We start from the raw sequence: 14,178 nt of genomic DNA on the forward strand, positions 1-14,178 counted from the left end.
TGAATGTCTTCAAGAAGTCCTACAACGTTTTGACACATCTGGCATTCCCCACTGAAGAGAAAATATGTACAATTCACGATGCACCTGCTGCAAAAACACAGCAGGAACTTCAAACCTTTGGGGGACTCCTCAGTTTCTACCATATCTTTCTTCCACAAAAGGCTACCATTGCTGAGCCACTGCATCACTTGCTGGGAAAAGGAGTTCCATGGAAATGGAGCAGCCAGCATGAGAATGCTTTCCAGAATGTCAAACACTTGTTGAGTTCAAATTCTGTGTGTGAACATTATGATGAAAAAAAAACCTGCTAATCCTTACTACCGATGCTTCTTCTTACAAGGTTGGTGCTGTGCTAAGCCACAAATTCCCAGTTGGTACAGAAGCACCAAGAGTTTATTATACAAGGACTATGTCATCCACTGAAAGAAACTTTGCACAAATTGACAGAGAAGCCCTGGCTGTTATTGCAGGAGTCAAAAAGTTCCACAATTATCTCTATGGCCATGCTTTTGAAATACAAATGGATCACAAACCTCTTTTAGGAATCTTCTCTCCTGGTAAGCCTACTCCCTGCATACTATCACCTAGCATCACCTTGATGCTAGAAGCCCTTCCTGACCCACCTCTTCAGGCTGATCAAATTGCTAGGCTGACTGCTCGAGATCCTGTACTGGCTCATGTTTTAAACTGAGTATGGAGGGATGAGGCCAGATGAGGAACTGCTAAAGGAAGTCATCATTCAAATGCCCTCAGCATAAGATGTCTGCCCATAACAGATGTCTGCTATGGGGAAACCTTGGTGTTATTCCAGATATGGGTCATCAAACCATCTTGACCATGCTGCATGAAGTTCATCCAGGGATTGTTTGTATGAAAGCATTGGCCAGGAGCTGTTTCTGGTGGCCAAGTATTGACTCAGATATTGAAAAAAATGTAAATGAGTGCAGTACTTGTCAATCCACCAAGGGCACCTATTTTTCCATTGGAAGTGACCAAGAAGTCTTGATCAAGAATCTATATTGATTTTCAAGGACCATTTCAAGGAAAAAACTCCTTGGTTGTGGTAGATTCTTACTTGAAGTGGCTTGACGTAGTCTTGGCACCATCACAAATAGCCGCTGCAACAATCACAGCACTGTACCACTTATTTGTAACCCATGGGCTGCCTGATACTATAGCCTCAGACAATGGGACTGCTTTTACATCTGCTGAATTTAAAACAATTGCAGCCAGGAACCTTATTCGGGCTGTCACCATTGCACCTCGTCATCCCTGAGCAAATGGCCAAACTGAACAGATGGTGCAGACAACAAAAGATGCCCTGAAGCACATTGCGGGAGGAGACTGGCCAACACACCTTGCCAGGTTTCTCATAGTTCAACATGTTACTCCTTGTGCAACAACAGGAGTCAGTCCTGCAGAGTTACTTATGGGCCAGTGTCTAAAATCTTGCCTTGACCATCTCCATCCAGACTTAGATGAAGACATACAGAGCAAACGGGAGCAAACTCTAGATGCTGCCTTCTGAGCTCCTACTCTCTGTTCATTTGCCCCACAAGATCAGGGGTTTACTAGGAACTATGGTGCTGGACCGAAGTGGGTTCCTTCCTCCATCACTGAGGTCACTGGACCTGTGTCATGCAAGGTCCAAATGTGCAGATGGGTCAGTATGGCATCGCTATGTTGACCAGCTTAGAAGGCATTCTGGCCAGAGTGGGTGTCATCAGCAGAGGTAGCTGCTGAAGAACTATCTGGAACGGATGCATTTCTCTCACCACTGGTTGAAGCCCCAGAACCATTAAGTGATGAGAGCAATACTCCTTCCAACTAGTTGAGTGCAGAGACCGTGCCATGAAAGGGTACCTCCTGGTTGGTTGGAAGACTATAATAGCTAAGGGGGGAGGAATGTTATGTATCGGGGGGGGGGGTTACTGTGGGTTGTTGTTGTTCAGTCATTCAGTCGTGTCCGACTCTTCGTGACTAGGGATGTCAGAGAATTCTGCGACGGATCTCAGTGAGGCCAAATGCCAGTGCATTCGGGCCCCCGAAATCCATCGCGGAATGGCCTGCCACCCCCCCGCCCCCTGCAGATCCCCCCCAGGACGAGACTTACCTGGGGCGGATGTTCCGGACGGCGGCGGCTTCAGTGGCGGCTGCTGGTCTTCCGAACGGCTGCCACCGCCGCCATTTGCAGTCTGTGTTTTTGTGGTTTTTTTCCCCCATAGATGTGATAGGCTACATAAAGACTTACGTAACCTATCACATCTGAGTTTTAAAAAAAACAAAACGCGTACGCAAATTTGCATTCCTTATTTTTCGCCGTCTTAGTCTACGTCAATATTTACATAGATTAAGACGAAGAAAAGAAAGGGGAACGCAAATAGTGCCCACGACGCTATTTGCGTTCCCCTTTCTTTTCTTCGTCTTAGTCTACGTAAATATTGATGTAGACCAAGACGGCAAAAAATAAGGAACGCAAATGGCGGCGGCCATAGCCGCCGCCATTTGCGTACACGTTTTTTGTTGTTGTTGTTACCCAGAGCCCTCCGCGGCCGGAAATCCGGCTGTGGACGGCCCTGGCCTGGGCCTGGGCGGCTGCTCTGCGGAGCCGCCACGGAGCACAGCTGGCCATCGAGGATTCCGGGGGGGAGGACCGGATCGCCTCCCCCCCCGTCGAGGATTCCGGGGGGAGGGATGGAACGCCTCCCCCCCCCATGAACAGAATCCGCAAAAAGGTAAGTCACTTTCATACATCCCTATTTGTGACCCCATGGACCATAGCACACCAGGCCTTCCTGTCCTCCGCTCTCTCCCGGAGTGCGCTTAAGTTCCTATTCATTGCATCGGTGATGCTATCTAGCCATCTCATCCTCTGCCATCCCCTTCTCCTTTTGCCTTCAATCTTTCCCAGCATCAGGGTCTTTTCCAGTGAGTCTTCTTTTCGCATTAGGTGGCCACAATATTTGAGCTTCAGCTTCAGTATCTGTCCTTCCAGTGAGCAGTCAGGGTTGATTTCCTTTAGGAAATGTGGGTTGTTCTTGTTCAGTCGTTCAGTCGTGTCCGACTCTTCGTGACCCATGGACCATAGCACGCCAGGCCTTCCTGTCCTGCGCTCTCTCCCGGAGCGTGCTCAAGTTCATATTCATTGCATCCGTGATGCTATCTAACCATCTCATCCTCTGCCGTCCCCTTCTCCTTTTGCCTTCAGTCTTTCCCAGCATCAGGGTCTTTTCCAGGGAGTTTTCTCTTCGCATTAGGTGGCCAAAATATTGGAGCTTCAGCTTCATTATCTGTCCTTCCAATGAGCAGTCAGGGTTGATTTCCTTTAGGATGGACTGATTTGACCTCCTTGCAGTCCAGGGCACTCGTAAGAGTCTTCTCCAGCACCACAGTTCGAAAGCATCAATTCTTCGGCGCTCAGCCTTCCGTATAGTCCAGCTCTCACAGCCATACATTACTACTGGGAAAACCATAGCTTTGATTAGACGGACCTTTGTCGGCAAGGTGATGTCTCTGCTTCTTACTATGCTGTCTAGGTTGGCCATAGCTTTCCTCCCAAGGAGCAAGCGTCTTTTAATTTCATGGCTACAGTCACCGTCTGCGGTGATCTTGGAGCCCAAGAAAGTAAAATCTGTCACTGCTTCCATTTCTTCCCCTTCTATATGCCAGGAAGTGATGGGGCCAGATGCCATGATCTTAGTTTTTTTAATGTTGAGTTTCAAACCAGCTTTTGCACTCTCCTCTTTCACCCTCAACAAGAGGCTCTTTAGATCCTCTTCGCTTTCTGCCATTAGGGTGGTATCGTCTGCATATCGGAGGTTGTTGATAATTCTCCCAGCAATCTTAATTCCGACCTGTGATTCATCCAACCCGGCATTTCTCATGATGTACTCTGCATATAAGTTAAATAAGCAGGGTGACAATATGCAGCCTTGTCGTACTCCTTTCCCAATTTTGAACCGATCGGTTGTTCCATGTCTGGTTCTTACTGTTGCTTCTTGACCCTTGTACAGGTTTCTCAGGAGACAGGTAAGGTGGTCTGGTACTCCCATCACTTTAAGAATTTGCCACAGTTTGTTGTGATCCACACAATCAAAGGCTTTAGCGTAGTCAATGAAGCAGAAATAGACGTTTTTCTGGAATTCTCTTGCTTTCTCCATGATCCAGCGAATGTTGGCGATTTGATCTCTAGTTCCTCTGCCTCTTCGAAACCCAGCTTGTACTTCCGGTAGTTCTCGGTTCGCATACTGCTGAAGCCTAGCTTGTAGGATTTTGAGCATCACCTTGCTGGCATGTGAAATGAGCTCAATTGTGCGGTAGTTTGAACACTCTTTGGCGTTGCCCTTCTTTGGAATTGGAATGTAAACTGACCTTTTCCAGTCTTGTGGCCACTGTTGAGTGTTCCAGATTTGTTGGCATATTGAATGCAGCACTTTAACAGCATCATCTTTTAGGATTTTAAATAGCTCGGCTGGAATACTGTCATCTCCGCTAGCTTTGTTGTTACTAATGCTTCCTAAGGCCCACTTGACTTCACTCTCTAGGATGTCCGGCTCAAGTTCAGTGACCGCACTATCATGGCTATCAGGGACATTAAGATCTTTCCTGTATAGTTCTTCTGTGTATTCTTTCCACCTCTTCTTAATCTCATCTGCTTCTGTTAGGTCCCTGCCTTCTTTGTCCTTGATCATGCCCATCTTTGCACAAAACGTTCCCTTGAGATCTCCAATTTTCTTGAAGAGATCTCTAGTCTTTCCCATTCTGTTGTTTTCCTCGATTTCTTTGCATTGTTCATTTAAGAAGGCCTTCTTGTCTCTCCTTGCTATTCTCTGGAACTCTGCATTCAGTTGGGTATATCTTCCCCTTTCTCCCTTGCTTTTCGCTTCCCTTCTTTCGTGAGCTACTTGTAAAGCCTCATCAGACAGCCACTTTGCTTTCTTGCATTTCTTTTTCTTTGGGATGGATTGAGTTGCTGCCTCCTGAACAATGTTACGGACCTCCGTCCATAGTTCCTCAGGCACTCTGTCTATCAGGTCTAATCCCTGAAATCTATTCCTCACCTTCACTGTATATTCATCAGGGATATGATTTAGGTCATACCTGAACGGTTTAGTGGTTTTCCCGACGTTCTTCAATTTAAACCGAAATTTTGCAAGAAGCAGCTCATGATCTGAGCCACAGTCAGCTCCAGGTCTTGTTTTTACTGACTGTATGGAGCTTCTCCATCTTTGGCTGCAAAGGACATAATCAATCTGATTTCGATATTGACCATCTGGTGATGTCCATGTGTAGAGTCGCCTCTTGTGCTGTTGGAAAAGAGTGTTTGCTATGATCAGCATGTTCTCTTGGCAAAACTCTATTAGCTTTTGTCCTGCTTCATTTTGTACACCAAGGCCATGCCTGCCTGTTATCCTGGTGATTTCTTGACTTCCTACTTTAGCATTCCAATCCCCTATGATGAAGAGGACATCTTTTTTTGGTGTTAGTTCTAGAAGGTGTTGTAGGTCTTCATAGAACCGATCAACCTCAGCTTCTTCGGCCTCAGTGGTTGGGGCATAGACTTGAATTACTGTGATGTTGAATGGTTTGCCTTGGATTCGTACTGAGATCATTCTATCGTTTTTGAGATTGTACCCCAGTACTGCTTTTCCCACCCTTTTGTTGACTATGATGTTGAATGGATCACTGCCTTGTTGTGGCGAAGGGGCTTGCGTAACTCAATGAAGCCATAAGCTATGCCGTGCAGGGCCACCCAAGACGGACAGGTCATGGCAGAGAGTTCTGACAAAATGTGGTCCACTGGAGAAGGAAATGGCAACCCACTCCAGTATTCTTGCCAAGAAAACCCCATGGAATGTATCACAAATGTGGGTTAGTTATTGTTTATTTACTGTGGGTTTTTGAACTTTAGCAGCTCCTGTAGAGTTTGGAGTAGCAATAGTGGGTGTAGCTTCTGCTAAGTTCTTCACTGCTGTGTGTGCTGAATAAAGAACAATTGTGTTTGAGGCCTGCTGATTCTTGCATTCCTACTACCTATGCAACAGTTACTGTCATATGAGCCAAAATGGACTGAGTGTAATTTGTATTTTTGATTTATTCATACATTGCTGTGTTATACATTAACAAAACAAAAATGGTTTGGAGCAAGGAGTAAGCAATGGGCCTGTTTGCATGTCACGACAGTCCACCATGGGTTGATTTACACGCAGGTGCTGTCGTGTTGTGCTGGGTGCCTGCAGGCGACATTTTTGCATGGTGCTCATGGGACTTACTGTCGCTTGTTGTCATGTCATGTGAACTCAGACAGCAGGATTTGTTTGAGGGTTAGACAACTCTCAAATATTTGAAGGTCTAACCTCAAACAACCCCTGTCACCTGGGTTCACACGACAAGGCAAGGCAAGCCAGGCACCTGGCACAATGCAACAGCCATGGTTGGCTGTCATGTTGTGCAAACCAGGTCTCTGTTTCAAAGCCTACTGGCCCTGTTTATAAGGCTGAATGGAATTCTCCATTTCTAGAAGCAAAGATGAAATTCACAGCTCTAGAATGAGAGGTTGCTGACACCACACAGCCTATTTAGGCCCCCGATCCCATATTTTTTTTCTGACTGAAAATCAACCCCTGTTTGCCAAGATTTATTTTTATTTTATTTTTAAATGTATCAATTCTCCTTCATCCACAAGGGATCCCAGGGCAGTGTATATAACATTATAATAAGACAAATTCAATATAATAACAATGATAAAATCACAAAATAAGAGACATAAAGACTATTCAACCAATAAGCAAACAAAAGAGTCAATTTATTTAAACAAACAAACAAACAAACCAAAATGTAAAATGCCTGGGCAAAAAGGAACATTTTTATTTGGCACTGAAAAGAAAGGAAGGTTGGTGAAAATCATATCCCCCTTGGGAGTGCATTCCAAATTTGGGGTGCCATCACAAAAAAAGGCCTCTCTTTTGTAAATGCATTATATATCTCTCCCACTGATGGTACCCTGAGAAGGGCATCCTCTGAAGATCTTAATCACAGGCAGGATGGTATGGGAAGAGGAGCTTCTAAAGATATTTGGGCCCAAAGCCATTTAGGGCTTTGATGTAATTCCTTAAGAATTGGTAAACTGGCCAGAATTCTAGATGCTGAATTCTGCATGAGTTGAAGCTTCTGAACCATTTTCAAAGGCAGTTCCACGCATAACAGTAATCCAGCACATTACAGTAATCCAACCTGGAAGTTATCAGAGCATGGACCGCAATGGCAAGGCGATCCCTATGCAGGAAAGGCCGTAGCTGGTGAGCCAGGCTGGCCAAAGCCAGTAAAAGGTACTCCCACATATCCATTGTGGTTTAAATCATGTATTTATTTACACTGATGCTCTGAATTCAAAAGGACCCAGGGTAGGGAAGAATCTTTAGGAAAACACAATTTAACTTTTGCTTAACTCTGGCCTTTAAATGACTCTCTAAACAAGAAAATATTACCTCTGGAAAGGCTCGTGGTTTGGCAAACCTCAGGAACAATACAGTTTAACGCTAGGAAACCACTAAACATGCCTCTCATGTGATGTAGCTCTTCAAACGTAGTGCATGGATAGCACATTTAATCAGTCTTCTCAATTACTTTTTCTCAAACTAGAACAGTTCCATAAACTTTGCATGTGGACACGGTGTTGTAACTCTTAGGGGAAAAGTGGCATAAGGCTTCTTAAATGTGCAGGTAAACCATATGCTGGATTTAACACACATCAGTGGAGATGTATGAACCTTACAAAAATGAGGATATTAACAGTGGGAGTTCCAGTTGTAGTCCAGTGGCAAAATGCTGGCATCCATTAATGTTACATTCCCCCACCCACCAGTTTTCTCTTGTTTTTCCTTTGGTGTTCCACAACTAATCTTTATAACTGCTTTTTATGTACCAGAAAACATGTTGTTCTGTTTTCAGACTGACTTCCTAAACACCTCAAACAACTAAATAGCTGCCATTTCACAGACGTTTGAAATTCACGATGTTATATGGGCACCAAGAGCCAGACAAATTGTGACCAAGGAAGAAATCTCAGATGGAGAGAAGCAATATTTGTCCACAATAAAGGCTCCAAGTAGCAGCTGGGGATTCATTAATCAGTTTCCTCTAGGAGATGGCAGCAAGTTGTTGCACTTCAAGTTATTCGAATCAGCTTGCACTCCTTTCCTCCCCCCGGTCAAGCGCCATTTTTCCTCACTGCTTTCCGATGGGATGTCTTTTATCATCTTCCATTGTTGGGGAAAATGTCTTTCTCAATTTCCCCTGTAGCTTTGGAATCCGACGTAGAAAAGCCAATCTTGTTTTCCATTTTGTCTTTGTCACTCTTCGTTGCACAGTTCCCTCTCTCAGTTCATGTTTTGAGGTGGTAATGCGAGAAAAAGCCTTTGGAGACTACTGGTTTTGGTAGGTCTTGTCAGATATATGATCAAGCACTACAGTAGTTATTAGCAGTAGTTATAATTATTGGGGTTTATGAAAGAGAGCATTATATTTCCATAGCAAGGGAGTCGGTATTATACCTCCTCAGGCATTAACTCCTGTAAGGTCAAGTGTTCGCAACCTGTGTCTGATTATCACTGGTGGTATATCAGTCCTGATACTGGAATTAGAACTTTTTTTATTCACTTCTCTAAAAGTAATCTATGTTACTGTGAATATTAAAAATTGAAGTTTGTCTGCTTTCTAATACCATTGTTGATATTATGTATACAGGGTTTCATAAAATGAAATGACTGGGAATTTGAGAGAGAGAGAAAAATAGGGCATAGGCATTAGAGACTGTGCCAAAGATAAAGCTAACACCAATCCTGTCTGTTGAATGTATTGCCTTTGATAGAAACAAAAACAAAACACCAACATTGAATTTACACCTGAAGAGTGGTTGTTGAAATCTGGTTGACTCTGATCGAGTTACACCACAATCTAGTTAAACCAGAGTGTTTGGTATGTTAGTAAATAAGTAAATTGTATTTCTATACCACTTTTTGCCCCCAAAGCAGTGCACAACATTAACATTATGATGCTATTGTACTTTAACAATAAAACAACTTTTCAAATATTAATCAAAGAATCAACAATATATAGCCAGCAGATATGATATTATCAGTAGAAAGAAAGACAATCTTAATTCTCATAAAAAGCAGTATGGAAAAGAACAGACTTTACCAAGCATTGAAAAGAAAAGAAGGAAGGTGACAAATGCATCTCAGGGGGAAGGGAATTCCAGAGCCTAGGTGCTCCTGTGGAGGGTCTGTTATACATGTTCACTAGCAGAAAAAGGGAGATTGCAGAACAGAGCCCCTCCAAAGATCTTAATAGGTAGGCAGGATCATTTGGAAGCAAGTAGTCCTTCAGGTGGACCCTTGACCCAAGCCGCTTAGGGCTTTATTAAAGTTCCCAACCGGCACTTTGAACTGGGCTCTGAAACTATGAAGGGGCCGCGGTGGCTTAGTGGTTAAGATGCTGAATTGCAGACCGGAAGGAATAACTTTGCAGACCGGAATTGCAGACCGGAATTCTGAATTGCAGACCAGAATTGCAGAATAACTGGCCTCTGATACTATCCTGGCAGCAGCTTTCTCTACCAGCTGCACTTTCCAAACACTCTTCAAAGGTAGCTCCACATAAAGCATGTTGCAATTGTCTAATGAGGAGGTGACCAAAAGATGTCTGGGTCTGCCTTCTCCAGGAAGGGCTGCAGCGGGTTGTGTAAAAGCACTCCTGGCTAAAGCTGCCACCTAAACTTAGGTCTACGAGCCCCACCTCCCCCCAACTGTGCACCTGATTCTTCAGAGGGAGTGTTATCTCATCCAGATGAAGGGAAACAGCCTTCCCTAGGTCAATTTTCGTAGTATCCCAAAACACCCATATCTTGTTTGAAACAAGTCTCTGTTTGTTAGTCCACATCCAGCCCATTACATAGCCTCTACACACTGGTTAAGGATTTCTACTGCTTTCTTGGAATCTGATGGGAAAGAGAGTAGGTTGTTACCTGCATACTGATTGCACCATTCACAAGATCTATGGATGACTTCCCCTGGTGGTTTCATATAGATCAGGGGAGGGGAAATTTTTTGCCAAATTAGGACCAGATTGCCACCTAGATAAACTGGGTGTGGACAGAAACCAAAGTGGGCATGCCCACTCTACTTTCCCATATGCAGTTCACACACAGACACACATGCATACACCATTCATACACATTCACATGTATAGCTTTTCCAGCACTTCCCTCATCAGCTGATCCATGCAGATCAGCTGAGGAGTGGGGCATTTTCATCCCCAGTGTGGCACTCTAGGGAGAGAGGTTTAAACCATCCCACCTGTTTTGCCACAAAGGGGCTGAAAACTGCCCCCCCCTCCACTCCTTTTATTGGCCAGTAGAGATCTGCTGAGGAGTGAAGGGGTTCCAGCCCTTACCAACATCATGGCATGCTGGGCAGGAGATTTAAACCTCACCACCTACCATGTTACAGTGGGGATGAAAGATCATTTGGGAAAAGTTATTGTCTGATCAGCTGCTGATCAGAGATAAGAGCTTTAAGATAAGAGCTTCTCTAAAGGGAAGAATTTATAATTTGGGTGATGGAAAGGGAGAGCTTTCAAGACATATTCTGAGGAGAACATTTCGGGAGAATGTAAGGGGGAAAGGGAGTGGGAATTTGGGGTGGGAGGTCATGAAGAGCAAACTGGAAGAGGAGAGGAATATAATTAGGGGATTTTAGGGATAGGTTGTGGGGAGGTAAAAGTGAAAGGGGAAAGGGATTTGGGATTGTTTTTGGTCTATTATGTTAATATTGTGGTTATATAATTGTGCTTATTAGAAACTAAGAGTGCTATATATTTCCATGTATTATATTGTTTTGGTTTGTAAGCTGCCTTGAGTTACTACTGGAGCACTGGGCAGAAAACAACAGAATGAAATTGAATAGGGATAAATGCCAAGTTCTGCACCTAGGAAAAAGAAACCAAATGCACAGTTACAAGATGGGGGATACGTGGCTCAACAACACTACAAGCGAGAAGGATCTTGGAATTGTTGTAGATCACAAGCTGAATATAAGCCAACAATGTGATGTGGCTGCAAAAAAGGCAAATGCTATTTTGGGCTGCATTAATAGAAGCATAGCTTCCAAATCCCGAGAAGTACTAGTTCCCCTCTACTCAGCACTGGTTAGGCCTCATCTGGAATCCTGTGTCTAGTTCTGGGCACCGTACTTTAAGAAGGATGCGGACAAGCTGAAGAGGGTTCAGAGGAGGGCAACAAAGATGATCAGGGGACTGGAAACAAAGCCCTATGAAGAAAGACTGAAAGAACTGGGCAAGGTTAGCCTTGAGAAGAGAAGGCCAAGGGGAGATAGGATAGCGCTGTTCAAGGACTAGAAAGGTTGTCACAGAGAGGAAGGCCAGGATCTCTTCTCCATCATCCCAGAATGCAGGACACGGAATAATGGGCTCAAGTTCCAGGAAGCCAGATTCCGGCTGAACATCAGGAGAAACTTCCTGACTGTTAGAGCAATACGACCATGCAACCAATGACCTAGGGAGGTGGTGGGCTCCCCCACACTGCAGGCATTCAAGGTGAAGCTGGACAGCCACCTGTCAGGGATGCTCTGACTTGGATTCCTGCATTGAGCAGGGGGTTGGACTCGATGGTCTTACAGGGCTCTTCTAACCCTACTATTCTATGATTATATATATATGTATATACACACACACACACAGATAAAAAGATTCTATTTTTATCTAAAAGATTCTATTCTCAGTTTCAGAAGAAAACTGAGAGATGGGATAATGGAGGTCAGGGGAAATTAGGAGGGCTGATTAGATGAAGATCAAATTTGGAGTGGGATTGCAGGAGAAGGAATACTCCCGAGAGAAAACTGGGAAGCAGAGTTTTGGGGGACAGCAGTTTTATGTAGAAGAACAAAGAGGGAAATGAGTGGCAGAAGATTTGGGTCGAGGGGAATTGTGTGGGGAAAGGATATTATTCACAAACTGAGAGGAAATCTACATGGCTGAAAGAGGACTTTGTAGGATTAATTCTTGCTGGAAGTGGAAGTTAGTGGAGTTGGATTGAGAATTTATAGACACGGGAGAATTTTGGAGGGCTGTTACCGGGGAAGGGTTGTGACAGAGCCAACGGGGGATGTGAAAGGAACACTTGAGTTTGATTATGAGAAGGAGCTGTGGCGGTTTGTCATTTTGCCATTCCTGATATGGATATTTTGCCATTGCATTAGGAAGATGGTGTAGCGGCTAGAGCCAGTGTGGTGTAGTGACGAGAGCGTTGGACTGGGAGCCGGGAGATCCGGGTTCTAGTCCCCGCTTGGCCATGGGAGCTCACCGGCCAGTCACCGACTCTCAGCCCAACCCACCTCACAGGGTTGTTGTTGTGAGGCTGAAATGGAGAGGAGGAGGATTATGTACACCACCTTGGGTTCCTCAGAGAGGAAAAAAGGTGGGATAGAAATGTAATTAATTAATTAAAAAAATAAAAATAAAGATGCCAGATCAGGCTTTTTTGTCCTTCCAGCCTAGCCTAGCCCGACTCGGTGGCGGCTCCCCAGGACCTCAGGCAGGGGCCTTTCCCATCGCCTGCTACCTGAACCTTCACAACGGGAGATGCCACGGACGGATTTCTGCCTGCGAGGCGCGCGCGCCATTTCGCCTCAGAAAACCTCCTCCCGGCCACCCCTCCCACACCTCGCCCCTCCCGCTTGGCTCCGCCCACACCTGCTCGGCTCCTCCAGCCGCGGGGCGGGGCCCGTCACCGCCCCTCCCCGCCGCCACCTGCCCTTCGCCTCCAATCAGGAGACCTGCGCCGTAAACGCCACGGCAGGGCAGGGCAGGGCGAAGCTTGGGCGTGGCGGAAAGGAGGAGGCCGCGCCCCCTCACCAGCGGCGTGGCCAATGAGCGCCTCGAGGGGCGGGGCCTGTGTCCATGGGGACCGGGGCTGGGCTCGGGCAAGGTCTCTGTTCGCCCCCATTGTTCGCTGGAGCGAGTCGCGCGGAGCGGGGCGGAGTGGAGCGAGAGGCGAGCAGGGCGGTGGCGACGGGGCCGGCAGGTGGGTCGGGGAGGAAGCGTGGGCCTCTGGAGGGAGGGGCGCCCCAGGTGGGCTCCTGAGGGGGCGCTTCGGGTCTCGCCTCGGGGCGGGGGCGTTTTCCCCCTGGGGTTATGGGTCTCTGGAAAGCCATACCCGAAGGGGGCACGGGGTTGCAGCCCCACGGAAGGAGGCTGCCCCACAGCAATAAAGTAAATGTCTAGGGGCGAAGAGGAAGAACAAGCATGGGGGGATGAGTAGAGCCCCAAACCCGAAACTTGCCTCCCCCTTCTCCAGCAGGGCTTGTGTGCGTGTGAAAATCCTTGGGGTCCCCTAGGGTGGGAACAAGAGATCCTGCGTTGGGTCACTAAAGGATCTGGAGGGGAAGCTGGAGAAAACCGGGAGAGCCTTGGTGGAGGAACTGGAGGGGTGGGCGAAGAGGTTCTGGGGCGGGGGGGGCCGGGACATGGCGGGGGGGGACAGGTAAAGCTTCAGTAGTTTAAGGTAATTCCATGGGGTGCCCCCCTTTGGGAGTCTGAGGGGGGCTTGTGCGTAAGAGGATTTGCAAGGGGCCCTGCTGGATTAAAGGGTGAGGCGCTTGACGGGTGGGGCTGCCCGCGATGTGCCTATTAGGGTTGGGGGGCTTGTACTCCCATGGTTTATTGGGCAGATGGACTGAACTGTGTCTGGATCCAAGCTGGGCTTGAAGGGAGGGCAGGGTGGCGTGGTGGGGTTAGGCAGTTGGGGGCAGTGCAAGGTGGTAAGAGGTGAGCTCTGATGGCAAGGTAGGAAAGACCTCACAGGTGAGTAGGGAACAAGGGGCTGTAAATGCACGATAGGGGAGAAGCGGTGAGACACGGGATTTGGAAGGATAAGGAGGGTTGTGCAGTGGGAGCCCTTGGGTCCTGGACTGGGGTTAGGGGTTACTGAGAGAGAGATTCAGAGGCTGGAGAGGGAGTTTTGTAAATAGGATCTCTGTTGTGTGGCTGGGGTTGTGGTGCACGGGTAGAAGCTTGGGGTAGGGTTGTACCCTGCAGGAATGGTTGGCTGAAGGTATTTATTTATATTTAAATTTATATCCCACCTTTCCACCAAAGATGGCT

The 14,178-nt window shown here is 46.5% G+C and overlaps 1 protein-coding gene across 2 annotated transcripts in view; it reads left to right on the forward strand.

Annotated features, from left to right (window-relative positions):
• Window positions 1–13,029: 13,029 nt before the first annotated feature.
• The window catches only part of JUP (junction plakoglobin), a 56,497-nt gene continuing 55,348 nt past the window's right edge, over window positions 13,030–14,178 (forward strand). For both annotated transcript variants that reach the window (XM_084804648.1, XM_084804649.1), the window contains exon 1: window positions 13,030–13,099. The gene's annotated coding sequence lies outside the window, so the exon portion shown is untranslated. The remainder of the gene's footprint in view (window positions 13,100–14,178) is intronic.

The sequence above is a fragment of the Heloderma suspectum genome, chromosome 6 (genome assembly GCF_057233095.1).
Source record: "Heloderma suspectum isolate Gila_16-S chromosome 6, 16-S_ref, whole genome shotgun sequence".
In the NCBI taxonomy this organism is placed as follows: Eukaryota; Metazoa; Chordata; class Lepidosauria; order Squamata; family Helodermatidae; genus Heloderma; species Heloderma suspectum.